We start from the raw sequence: 13169 nt of genomic DNA on the forward strand, positions 1-13169 counted from the left end.
AGCAACTGTTTATCCTTGTAGATTTAAAATGCTTTAAGTTCCCTGTTGCAAGTTGGATTTTCTCCTGGATCATCATTCCATTCCACTTTTCATCTGTCTAACTCAGCCTTCCATTACGTCATTGTTTTCAGGATTTGTTATCCTTATTTTTTTTTTTTTTGAGCTCTTATAAACAGTCTGCCCTGCAGCTGATATGTGTGCCAACAATGACAAAAGGCCCAGTGAAAAATGTGAGCAGTGTCTATATGATAAAATACTGGGTAAATATAGCCACTGTTTTCGTTTGCGCTTGCTTTTTGCACCATTGTTTTCGGTGACGGAATGAAAACATGCTTAATTTTTTTTTTTCCTCTGGGTATTTTTTACTTCTTTACATCATGGGTAGTTTAATAAGACTTTCCTTTGCTTTAAGAGCAATTCTCTTACAGTGTGACATATCATATATCACATTTGAAGACATTTGCACAAATATGTAATTATATTATCAAATTCTTGAATTTGATACTATTATTATATTATTAAAATCTTGAATATGATTGGTAAAAAGTAACTGAATATGTTCTGTAACTGTAGCTCTGACAGTAGTACTGACCCTAAATCCAATCAGAGATTTATGTTAATGCTCTCGTTCTAATAGTTTATAATTCCTACAGTAACATCAGATGGATTGTGATTTAACAAAGAAAAACATGACTGTTGATATGATATGATAAAAAATTTTTGTAAAGAGAGTTTAATTTAACATTTATGGAAGGAGTCTCCAGTATCAGAGGAAAGTCTTCAGGATAGAGAACACTGCGCTTTGAAGTTTCTTTGTAAAATGACAAGTTCCTTTTTTCAGCATATTAACTTGAGAGAGGGGGAAAAATGCTGATGAGAGAGTGACTGTTTGTAGTCATTATAACGTAAGCAATAACAGGAACTAATCTGCCTTGTGGATGTTCAGCAAAATTCAGTGTAACTATACATAGCTATACACAAACTACAGCATGCTGTTCATTGATGAATTAAAAATGATAATCGTTTGCAAATTGTTGTGGTGTAAGAGAAATAAAACTTTCCCAGATATACTGTTATTGGAAAAGAATCAACAGTAACACTTTATGTCAGACTGACCCTAACCCTATATTCATTTTTTCATAACATCATGCTATAAGTGTTTTCTTTCTTATATGATCATGTAATGATATGTCTTATTTTAATTTTATTTAACTCAATACAATTCAAATATCAAGTTAATGCAAGTCAAATAGCACTGTCATGTTTCACAATATGCTGCTATGAAACCAGCCCCCTACTCTATATGCACCCTCCTGCACACTACGCTAAGTACATAATGTAGTATAGTGTATCGAAAAGCTTTTAACACAACAAAGATTATCAGTACACTGACTTCCTATACTAATGGAAGTCTAAGAGAACCGGAGTTTAGCATTAGACACAATTTAATTATACTGTATTTATCAGTTCATCATAAGGATAGGCTCCGGATTCACCATAACCCTGGTCAGGATTTAGCAATTACTGAATGTGGGTGACTGACTGAATGAGTGAGTGAGTGAGTAAATGAATGAGTGAGTGAGTGAGTGAATCCATCAATAAAATATGAGTTAGGGTGATACATTGGGTTCAGTTATCTTTTGCATCATAGACAATATAGATAGGGCAGCACAGTGGGTAGCTTTGCCCCATCACAGCTTCTGGGTCTCCGGTACGATCCTAACTTCGGGTCATTGTCAATGTGGTGTTCATGTGGATTTCCTCACAACATCACTTACAACACGTGCATTGTAATCAGTATCCTATGTATAGAGTAGCGGGTTCATAATGAGTACATAGTGAGGACAAACTTATCTTCCTTTAACGAGACACCCTGAGATATTTTATTAAATGTTTTAAATAAACCTGTAATTGGAGGGAATCAAAATCATCCAATGAACATGCACATGCACTAAATAAATAGGGTTTGTCTGTTATAATGCTTCACAACACTGTTATAAATGGAATAAGCATCCATCTGTCAGATTCTTTCAGATGAATAGTTGAATATACTGTACATTTTAGCAGATAAAGACTACACTGATAACAAATCGTGGTGATCAAGGCTGCATAAGTGTGGTAAAAATGAATAGGACAAAATGCAAATAACAAAGCCAGTCATACATTTAAAAATGTATGAATGCTATAAAATCTTTGTTCACGTTTTTATAAATGGTTTGAGTAGTCAAGTCTGTTTACTTAGTTATAGGCCTATGGCAAAAGCTTTTATCAGCTTCTCCTATGTTCGTATGTGTTCTAGAATTGTTCAACACTAATGCAGTGGTTATGTCCTGTAGATAACCTTTAAATGCCATGCAACCACTTTATTATTATTATTTGCAGACTTCCAACAATGAGTGACACACCACATTGATCTACCTGTCATCAGTCTATTAACAGCCATAGAAGATGAGTATGCACTAATTGCCCAGTTGACCTTGCGTCTGCATGTGCATGTATTTCTGATTAGCCTTGAGACAAACATGCTCATCACGACTGAATCAAACATCGTCCTTATTTAAAGCGATCGCATTTTCAGTGTCAGCTGATGATTAACACAGTGTTTTGATATATCAACATTTTTTGGCATCTGAGGTATTATACATGGGTAAAAGAGTGTTAGTGGAAATGAATAATAAATGTCTCACTAACTGGTTATCCATAATGAACTGGTCTCATTGTGGCATGTCGAAGAGACTCAGTGGTAGCAAATTGGATTTTGTGTTGTGTTTAAGTGGAAAATAGCTTGCAGCACATCTGGATTTGACTTTTCATACAAATACTTCTTAATCCTTGGCACTCTTGGCTTTTTCTGAGCTCTATAACAGTCCTCTTGTGTGCTTTGTCTTCCTTCTCTCTCCTTCTTTGTCTGCCTCAGGCTGGATTGGTCAGCTTCTAATTGAGGTAAAGGAAGCAGGGAAGAGAAGATAGTGTTTGCTTGACAAGGTTAACTCTGTTTTCCTTCCCTCTCAGTCACCTGCAGGAACACCACTGGAGTGTGTGTTTGTGTATAAGAGAGAAAAAGGAGGGAAAACAGAGGGGAGAAATATATAGAACAAATTGGGTTAGATTTAACTTCATCTTGAATTGTGTTTTTCCACTCTTTTTCTGTGCGCTTATGATTATGGACCTTTTCTTTGAAGACCTTCTGGGATAACAATACAGTATAACAGGAAATTAATTCAGCCATGGTACGTTGCATTCTTTATATCCTAACACAAGACATATAGGTAGTAACAAGAGTCTTGCTCTTTTCCCCTCCTCTCTCTCTCTCTCTCTCTCTCTCTCTCTCTCTCACACACACACACACACACACACACACACACACACACAGTGAGAGAGAGAGGTGGTCAGTGAACCAGAAGGCCAGTCATGTTATCACTTAACTTCAATTGCAGTGAGTCAGTAGACCAAATAAAGAGTAAAAAAGGGAGAGGGTGCGAGAGAAAGCAGAAGTGGAAAAAAGGGGAAATAGGACGCTGGTCTAGTGGTGTGATGGTACGGTAAAGGTCTTATCAGCACTTCTCTCTCAATTACGCCCTGTGCTCTATATACCACCAGCCCTCCCTCTTTTGTGCTAACGTTAAGAGAAGGGAGATTTTTTGAAAGGAGAGGCTGTGATCAGTCAGTGGGTGAAGCGGAGGTGAGGCTGTTTTGTGCAAATGTATATCTGTGTGTAGGTTGGTCAAAATGCTGATGTGCTTAGAAAGTTCAATGGGCCAGTAAGGTATAAACCATTACACTGATTTCATCTTGTTTCTGGAATTTCACTCAACATAGGTACTGAATAGTCAACTGCCTGACAGTGAGGGAAATAAGTATTGGATGCACCAACATTTTATTCATAAATATATTTCCAATGAGGCTATTCACATGAAAACTCAAGTAATCCAGAAATATAAAGAATTCACAGCATTAAAGTCCATAAATGAAGTTATGTGTCATAAAGTGGAATGACACAGGAAAAAAGTATTGAACAAGTTACTTAGTGGAGAAGCCTTTGTTTGTAATGACGGCTTCAAAATGCTTCCTGTATGAAGAAATTAATGGGCCGCAGTATTCAGGTGTGATTTTTGGTCCATTCTTCTAAACATATTGCCTTTAAATCTTGTTCAATTGGATTCAAGTCAGGTAATTGACTGGGCCATTCTAACACTGTGATTTTTTTTCTCTGAAACCAATTGAGAGTTTCCTTTGCTGTATGCTTTGGATCGTTGTCCTGCTGGAAGGTCCACCCACATCTCGTCTTCATCATCCCGGTGGATGGCAGCAGAATCTTCTCAAGAATCTCCCGGTAAAGGGCTCCATTCATCATACCTTCAATTATATGAAGTCTGCCAGTACCATGTGATGAAAAACAGCCCCACACCATGATGCTTCAACCTCCAAACTTCACTGTTGGTATAATGTTTTAGGGTGATGTGCAGTGCCATTTCTTTTCCAAACATGGTGTGTACGTCTGACCAGACTACACTCTCACAGTATTTCATAGGCTTGTCCAAATGAGTTGTAGCAAACTTTAAACGATCTTCGACATGCCTTTTCTTTAGTAATGGAGTCTTGCGGATGAGCATGAGCAGTGGAGTGCATTGCCTATTGTTTTCTCTGTGACAATGGTACCTGCTGCCTCCAAGTGTTTCTGGAGCTCTTTCCAAGTGGTCCTTGGCTCTTGGGCTACTCTTCTGACTATTCTTTTGACTCCCTGGTCAGAAATTTTGCAAGGAGCTCTTGTGCGTGGCCGGTTGATGACGGAGTGAGGTTTCTTCCACTTGCCGATAATGGCCCCAGTGGTGCTTACTGGAAGACTCAGAAGTTTTGAAATACGTCTGCATCCGATTCCATCAATATGATTTGAACAATAAGGTTCCAAAGGTCTTGGGAGAGCGCTTTGCTTTTACACATCATGAGATGTTTCTTGTGTGACACCTTGGTAATGAAAAGCCTTTTTATAGACCATCAATTTACTAACCCAGCTGATATTAATTTGCACAGATAAGGGGTATAATTACTTACGGATTTCAGCTGGTTCCTTGCATTACCTTGCCTTGGAGAACTGCTTTTTCTTGATGTGTTCAATACGTTTTTCGTGTGTCATTCCACTTTATTGCACATAACTTTATTTATGGACTTTAACGTTGTGAAATCTTTATATTTCCGGATTTCTTGAGTCAATACTAAAGTCTGGTGAAAATGAATAACCTCATTGGAAATATATTTACTGAAAAAATTGTTCCTCCACTGTACGTGAAGAAAGAAAACCACCCCTACTGAGTTCTTATAGAAGAAAAAAGGGTTCATAAAAGGTACTTTGGATAATTAAGGGTTTGGTGCCTCCTGTGAAGGTTATACAGATCAGCTTGCAGCCCTTTAGAATAGGGAAACAATCTGTTCTACACAGAAACTCCAACAGCTTACCTTCTCAGAAAACCATACTTATAAGTGAAGACCTACTGAAATTTGCCACTTCCTTAATTTTCTGTTTACTATTTTTTTTTAATCCCAATGGATTTATTACCTGCTTCAACCTTGGTCTACTGATAAAGACAGAGCTTCCTAAAACTTCATATTGACTATTGCTGTATTTATCTGGAAGGTTTAAGGAACTTGTAATCATTTATTATATGTTATAATGGACTGAAGGGTTACTGCGGCCTATATGTTTAGAAAAACAATTTTAAAAAATCCAATATCCTCTTGAGCACCGAAGAGAACAGTGGAGAAATTAAAGGCAGGAAAAGAGTGTGAAAGGATGTAGACAGTGGTCTAACCTCAATAACGTGTTCATCTGCGCTTAACTCTGATCTTGGCTTTTTGTTCTGTATATGTTATTTACTTTTTTCTTTACTATTCCCTTGGAGTGAAAAATATTAAAGCATGTTTGAATTACTTTGAACAATTTTTCCATTTTCTCTTTGTCTCACTGGTCAGCACTACTGTTTGAGCAAATTTTATAGCTTTTTTTCATGTCTATGCCATTGTTTTGTCTCATTTTTCCTATTGTAGTTTGTTTTCAGTGCTCTTTGCGTTGACTGTATACCATAGCTCTTCAAAGGCTTCTCACATTTGTCAGCAAATAGCACAGTCAAAACAACAAACGTTTCCCTTTTCGCAGAAATTGCAGTTGGTTTCATTTCAAATTGGAGTGAAAGGCTATTTGGCTGCGAGGGTGAGCCTGCACTTCATCACCTTCAAAGGACAAAGTGATGATGGTTTATGAAGCGTCTGGCGATGTGCTTCAATTGGCCTTGGATTGACTAACGGTGGTGAAAAGGTCCTTTTAAAAGCCAAGAACTGAATCTGGATCTTATACTTGGACATTAGCTGGATGTAGTGAGAATCCGTAATGCTATTCATTAATCTTTTAGTTGGCTGGATTCAAATGACCAGTGCTCACAGAACTACTAACTGAATGCATTGCCACTGTATGAGATACCCTTTAACACTAAAGCACACCATGTTCTGCATTGTTCTGAGACCTCGGTCTGGGGTCCTTTAGGACATGTGAGTGCTTTTCTAATGCACTTAATGCATTGTTTACCCAAGCAAATGTTTAATTACAAGGTAGAATTATTTAATTACTCTTCTTCCAAAGCTGACAACACTCCTTCCCCTGGGCGGACAAAAGTGTGTGTGTGTGTGTGTGTGTGTGTGTGTGTGTGTGTGTGTGTGTTAAGGAGATTGGAGGTGACCCCCCTCTTCCCTCTCATTTTCCAATTCTTTTTTTTCTATCATTTATTTTTAGAGGCATTGGGAGAGAGAGGGTGGATATGGGGTGGCTCCAGGGGGAGAGACAGGTTAACATCACATTAAGTGGAAAGGGCAGTTTCTCTCTCTCTCTCTCTCTCTCTCTCTCTCTCTCTCTCTGTGTGTCTCTCTCATTTCTTCCTACTGCATAACAGAGTTAAAATTCCATTACTGTTCGGCAGTAGGACATCATGTTTATTCTAATGGGAGGAAACGGATGATATGCACTTGGCTATTTCACATAATCGCAAACTATACACATGGACTTGAGGGAATTCAAGCAGATTGCTGATGTGAGGCTGATTACAGTCCCTGGGCAATCCTCGGAGCTACGTTCAAAAGTGTCACCTCATTTGTGCTAAAGTATGTCTAACATCTACAAAATGATCCCTATGCCCTGAAGGTGAACTCAATCCTAAAACTATGGTATCACCATGTATGTTATTCACACCATCCATGTGTTTGTAGAATGGTGCGGCGATGATGTGGTTCTCATGCCTAATTAAAGCAACTGCTAAAAATGGCTGCAGGCCTACACAAGAAACAACATGGTCTCCAGTAAACTTCTCCACATCAGCTCCAGTAAACTTGCACCATGAATGTAGCCATTATCCTTAGCTTTCAAGAGCAAGAAGAACCAATGGTACTAATGGCTAATCCTTCTGTCCTTGTCAAATATCATCAGCATCTTTAGGGAGAAGGAGAGAGGACAAATTCATGCTGGTGTTTCCTCCACTTGAATAAACTCGTCAAGGCTGCTTCAGATTGTTTATGTTAGATTGCCTTGGAGCATACTGTAGCTGAGAGCAAGCTGTGACATAATGGGAACCTCAATTGCTAGTGTTAGTCTAGCCAGGCACAGCTCTGAGCTAAAAGCTTGACTTAGATTTAAGAATCTGCTGCCCTGACTGTATGATTACATTCTGAATGAATGATGACTAGGTTGTATTGAAATTGAGATCTTTAATAATGTTCATCTTTGATATTCTGCTGGAAATCACTCCAAATGCATAGACACCAAAATGCATAGCCACATTCATTCATGCTCTTTAACAAAATAGACTTTGCTATCTGGATTAATGCCATCATGGTTTGATCCTTTAAATATATAAAGTAGGTATTGCATTAGAACTACATCTAACAATATTTAACCATGTGGCTCTTTAATCCACTCATTCAGTCTACCTTCAAGAAACCTCCCATTTCTACTATAGTCTGTAAATTTCTTTATGTTGTTTTTGCTATACCATGAAAAGCTTGTCAAATTTTAAGCCATTTTGAGCCACTAGTATACAGGAATAGAAAAAAAATCAGTAGCTCGAGTGTCTTAGACAACTAGATTTCATGTCCAGTTTTTTTTTATTCATAGTTAGCTAGTGTCATGAATCCGAGAAGGAAAAGATATAAAATTACAATACCGCCGTCTTCTTTTACTTCTTTTTATGATAGGCAAATGTGGCACCTACTGAATAACGTATGCGTTTAAGGGTGAACAGAGTTCCTCAGTGTTTTTGATAATCTCTAAACATTTTACAGTTTGACTTGGAATCCAGATGAACAGTGATGTTTTGGCTCTGATGTGCCATCTATTAGATGTCGCTTTTGATCCTCCAGATGTACATAAAGTATGTAGGTGCTGCTTCTGTATGTGAACGCAAAGTTAGGCATCAAGTATAAACTGGCCTTCAGTCTGTATTAATGCAGCTTTCGAGCTAGTAATGTGTTATTACATTATGTTAGTTATCACTTTTTAGCATGGTCAGCTAGGTTTATGGGCAAGCAAAGCATGGCACTGGACAATGCATTGTATCTTTTATTTACTTGATGGGTTATCTAATGAATTTACGATTTGTCCAGACCTATTATATGTATAGATCTGTATATCCTGCTATATTGTGCTAAATATATCCACTGCACAAAGTGTTCAGAAGGCTAATCTGAATGCAGGGGTCTTCCCCTCCTATGTTGTATTGTTAGCCCCAAGCACCATGTGACCATTGTTAAGGTTTGTATTTATACCCTGTCATGCCCTGTCCACAATTTTCAGTTGTTCCTGCGTTTGCTTTTATCACTTACTGATTGGATTTGCACAGGCACAGTGGGTAGCAGTGCCACCTCATAGCTCCAGGGTTCCTTGTTCAATCCTGATCTAGGCTTACTACCTTAGTTGAGTTTCACATGTTCTCTCTGTGTCTCTGTGGGTTTTCTTCTGGTTCGGTTTCCTCCCACCTCCTAAAAACATTCCATTAGGGGGATTGGCTGCACTAAATTACCCCTACAGTAGGTGTCAATGAGTGTGTGAAAGTGTGTGCATGGTGCCCTGTGATGGACTGCCATCAGATCCAGGGTGTATCTGGCCAGTAGGTTTTAAATCACATAGCATTCCATGTAGTTATGTTCTTTTTTATACTGAATCTTTGCATGGTTTACATATTGTTACAACTGTAAAAGGTCAGATTATATATATTTTAAAAAAAGTTATAAATGGTTAAGGTTGAGTTCAGGGGTGGGCTTAGCAAATATAGCAAACAAAATGCTACAAATCACTCTAACACATTATAAAGCCTATTTATTTTACATGGGAGGATGTGTAGTCCAAATACATGCTACTCTTTTTCCAGGAGCTTGAACTGGGTTAGAGATGTAAGGTTCTTGTCCATTAGTCTGGTCATCCATCTAGATTGACGTAACCTGCTATTTCTACATGACTTAATAGGTGTCATTGTATTGTCCTTAAAATGCAATACTGTCAGGAGTTGTTATTTTCCAGCTCATCTGATTTTAGACCATTGCTTGTGCTCAGTCAAACTGACACTGGGATACGCAGAGTAGTACTTTATCTATATAATCAAGATACAGCCAAAAACTTTGGGCAGGGTCTACAGCAAGCCAATTTATTGTAATGTTGAAAAAGGAGCATTCAAAAACAACATATTGGCATATTGTTAAGATGGTGGGAGTCACAATGTGTGGATTTCCTTGTTAATTATATTCTCTTTTCTTGGCACAGGAATGAGTTTACACAGTCTTGGTATTTCTAATGTGAATTAAAAAAAAATTCTTATGACTTTCTTATGAAACCTGGTTAGGAATTTACACCTGAGATGGTTAATTTACCTAAATGTTTGCTCACATGCTCTTAAAAGCCAGCGCTATAAGAGTATCACCCGAGTTCTTTGACTTTGTGACGAGAACTGTTGTTCCCAATAGGATTTGAGAGTGTGCAGGCAGGTTTTAAAGTCAGTGTGAGATTGATGAGATAATGCTGGTTAAATCTGAGTGCTGCATTCGGCTCCCATAAGTATCTCATTATGGGAAGGGGAACAACATGAGAAACTCTCTAGTTCACCTAGAGATCCTTCAGAATGTCATAGACAATTGATTTGAAGTGTGTTAAAGTGACATGGTGGAGGAATGGAAGATTTCTTAATGTTTGTGTGTGTGTGTGCGCGAGTGTGTGTACGGTATAGTCTCTGAATTGAGATTAAGTATTAGGTGTGAGTTTCCGTATTAGCTTCTCTCTCACACAAACTCCTAATCACACACACATGCTCTATATCTCCCTCTCCATCTCTCTCTCTCTCTCTCTCTTTCTCTCTCTCTCTCTCTCTCCCTCCATCTGTTTCTCTTTCTTTCTCACACACACATACACAGGCACAGACACACAAACACACTTTCTCCCAAAGGGAGATCACAGTTATCTTCCACACAACTTGCCAACGGAGACCACATTAATAAACTGTGATATTTTTAAACCACAAATTCATTATATATATATAGTAGGCTCCTTTGCATTGTGCTGTAGAAAATAATGCAGCCAAACTCATGCTCAAAATAAATTCATAAATAGTGAACACTAAAGACAAATAACATCATCATTGTGAAAATGTTTTTCAGAGAGTCTCTTAATTGAATAAAGTGACATTTAACATGTGGATAGATATAATCTTGGAAAGCAGCCTACTGCACTAAATAAAAATGAAAGACTTTGGTTTAATTATGCCAGTCTCTGTAGTTGTGCATTTCAATAAGATGTGTTATTGAAAATGATTTGAATGCTGTTTAAAAATTGTAACATGTCTATAATAAAATGTTACAGTATATTTAGCTATTTTCTTTGTTTCATCTCACATAACACACCTCATTTAATCTCATGCCTAATTGTTAAGTCTGCCATGAAATGCAAATGAAATTGTCCAAAGCATGTAACATGATGTTTAATTTTAAAATGATTGTAAAATATTCTTTAGTATGCAGGTTTCTGTCAGTCACTTCTGTCTCTTTCGCTCTGCATGGAGGTCTGCGTGAGTCATCTCTGTGAGTGTTCTGTTTCTAAGATGGATGCTCGGACCGAGTCCATGGCTCTTCACATCCACTTGAGTGCCCGGTACATCTCTTGTCTGCACTCGGTTGCCCCTGGAAACAACCTTCTCAGTGGCACGGGTGAAAGCGGGCACCATCATAGAGCTCTCGAGCAAGGCACTCAGGATCACACGAATAGCAATCTACAGCACTCTATCCATCCATCCATCCATCCATCTCTCTCTCAATCTCTCTCTCTTTCTCTTTGGTTTGTGTATGTGTGTACTCATGATGTATTACTTCCGACCAGCCTATTCAGATGCCTATCCTCTGATGTCTAATCACACTAATGGCTTCATGGTAACTCTTGTATAACAGTACTTCTTGTTGATGTTGGGTTCTGCATTGGATATCAGTGACACTGCAATTTTCACTCAACATGCTGTTTATGTAAATATGCCTATAAAATCAGGGCAATGTTCAACAATTTCCCATCTGTTAGGCAAATGTGAACCATTACATTAATTCAAACACTTAGCCACCATTAAAATTAAGATGGTCCTCAAAGAGTCTTCATATGTAGTGTAAATCTAAAATAAAAATTCATTTTGAAAGCACACTTGTATTGCCAGAAATTAATGCTGTAAATATGCAAAAAATAGAGCTATTTGAACACTCGTATTAGTACAACCCAATATCTCTCCGGATTATTATTATTATTTATTATAATAATAATATTATTATTTACCGGAAGGTAAAGGTGATGGTTGTACTTGGTTTCTCACTCTTACACAAATCTACATTATACATTTCACTTATTTACAGTATATGTGGTATTCTTACCCAGGCAGCTTATGCATACAAGCAGTAATTTATTGCATAGCATCCGGTGCTGAAAACAAGCTGATATTCCTGTGAACTTTGCTGCTTTTCCTTAATTATGGAATCCCTGAACCCCAAGGTGTGAATTTTTTTCAATTGCTTGATCATTATTTTGACCCAATTGGTCGTTATCTTAGTGAGTCATTATTATGACTTACTAAGTTGTTATTTTGACTTAGTATCTCATTATTCTGACTTGGTGTCTTGTTATTTTGACTTCCTAAGTCATTATCTTGAAATATTGAATTGTTATATTGACTTACTGAGTCGTAATTTTGACTTACTAAATCTGTGTACTTTTTGTCCAATTACTATATCTAAAGAATGAGAAATAATTTGGATTACAATCTGCACTATTTTCATAGCCATGGTGTTATAGAGAATTAATGAAAATGAACACCTTTTGACCAATCAGATTTGGGAATTCAAGAGTGCTGTGGCATAAATTGCTATATTCACATAATAATTGAAGATGCAAACATTCTTTCATTTTATTTGAACAATAACAAAAAAGGGTCTTCAAAAAGAGCACAAGGCACTGTTGGTTCCTTTATTAATGGTTCAGTTATGGGCTTGAATTATGTTCAGCCCAGACAGTATATTCTATCATAACAAACCAACTTTTAATAGTATCCTTGCAGCATTCTAGTCTCTTACCCAAGTACAGTATATTCAGGTTTAAGTTTAAGAAAACATTTACAAGGTCAGTATCTAAACTAGGTTTTTGGTTGCATGTATTCTTTTTTTTAATAGCAAAAGGAATAAAAATAGTCAGAAAATTAACTTGGAGGCAACAAAATATGTAGAATATTTAAATATTTCTCGAAACTTTCAGCACATTTTTTCTGTTGCTAGGATGGCATTTTTGCAGTGAGCCATAGAGTTACAGTACATGTCAAGTTCAAGTGGCTTTATTTACAGTACACAGTGAAACAAAACAACATTCCTTTAGGACCATGCTGCTAACCACATGAAATGACACAGAACTAAATAAGATCTACACATTTTTACATAAAGTGCATGTGCAAACGTGTGCTAACAACATAGGACAGTACAATACTACTAAAACAGGACAATAGGCACAGTAAGTGACAGTGTAGCGCCGAACAGTGCACAGTTTTAATGTGGAAGTGTCCAATATAACAGTTAGTGCAAAAGATAGGTGCCAAAGAGTAACAATATAGTTTAAAAATGGTATAAAT

The sequence above is a fragment of the Ictalurus furcatus genome, chromosome 6, assembly GCF_023375685.1.
Source record: "Ictalurus furcatus strain D&B chromosome 6, Billie_1.0, whole genome shotgun sequence".
Classification (NCBI taxonomy): domain Eukaryota; kingdom Metazoa; phylum Chordata; class Actinopteri; order Siluriformes; family Ictaluridae; genus Ictalurus; species Ictalurus furcatus.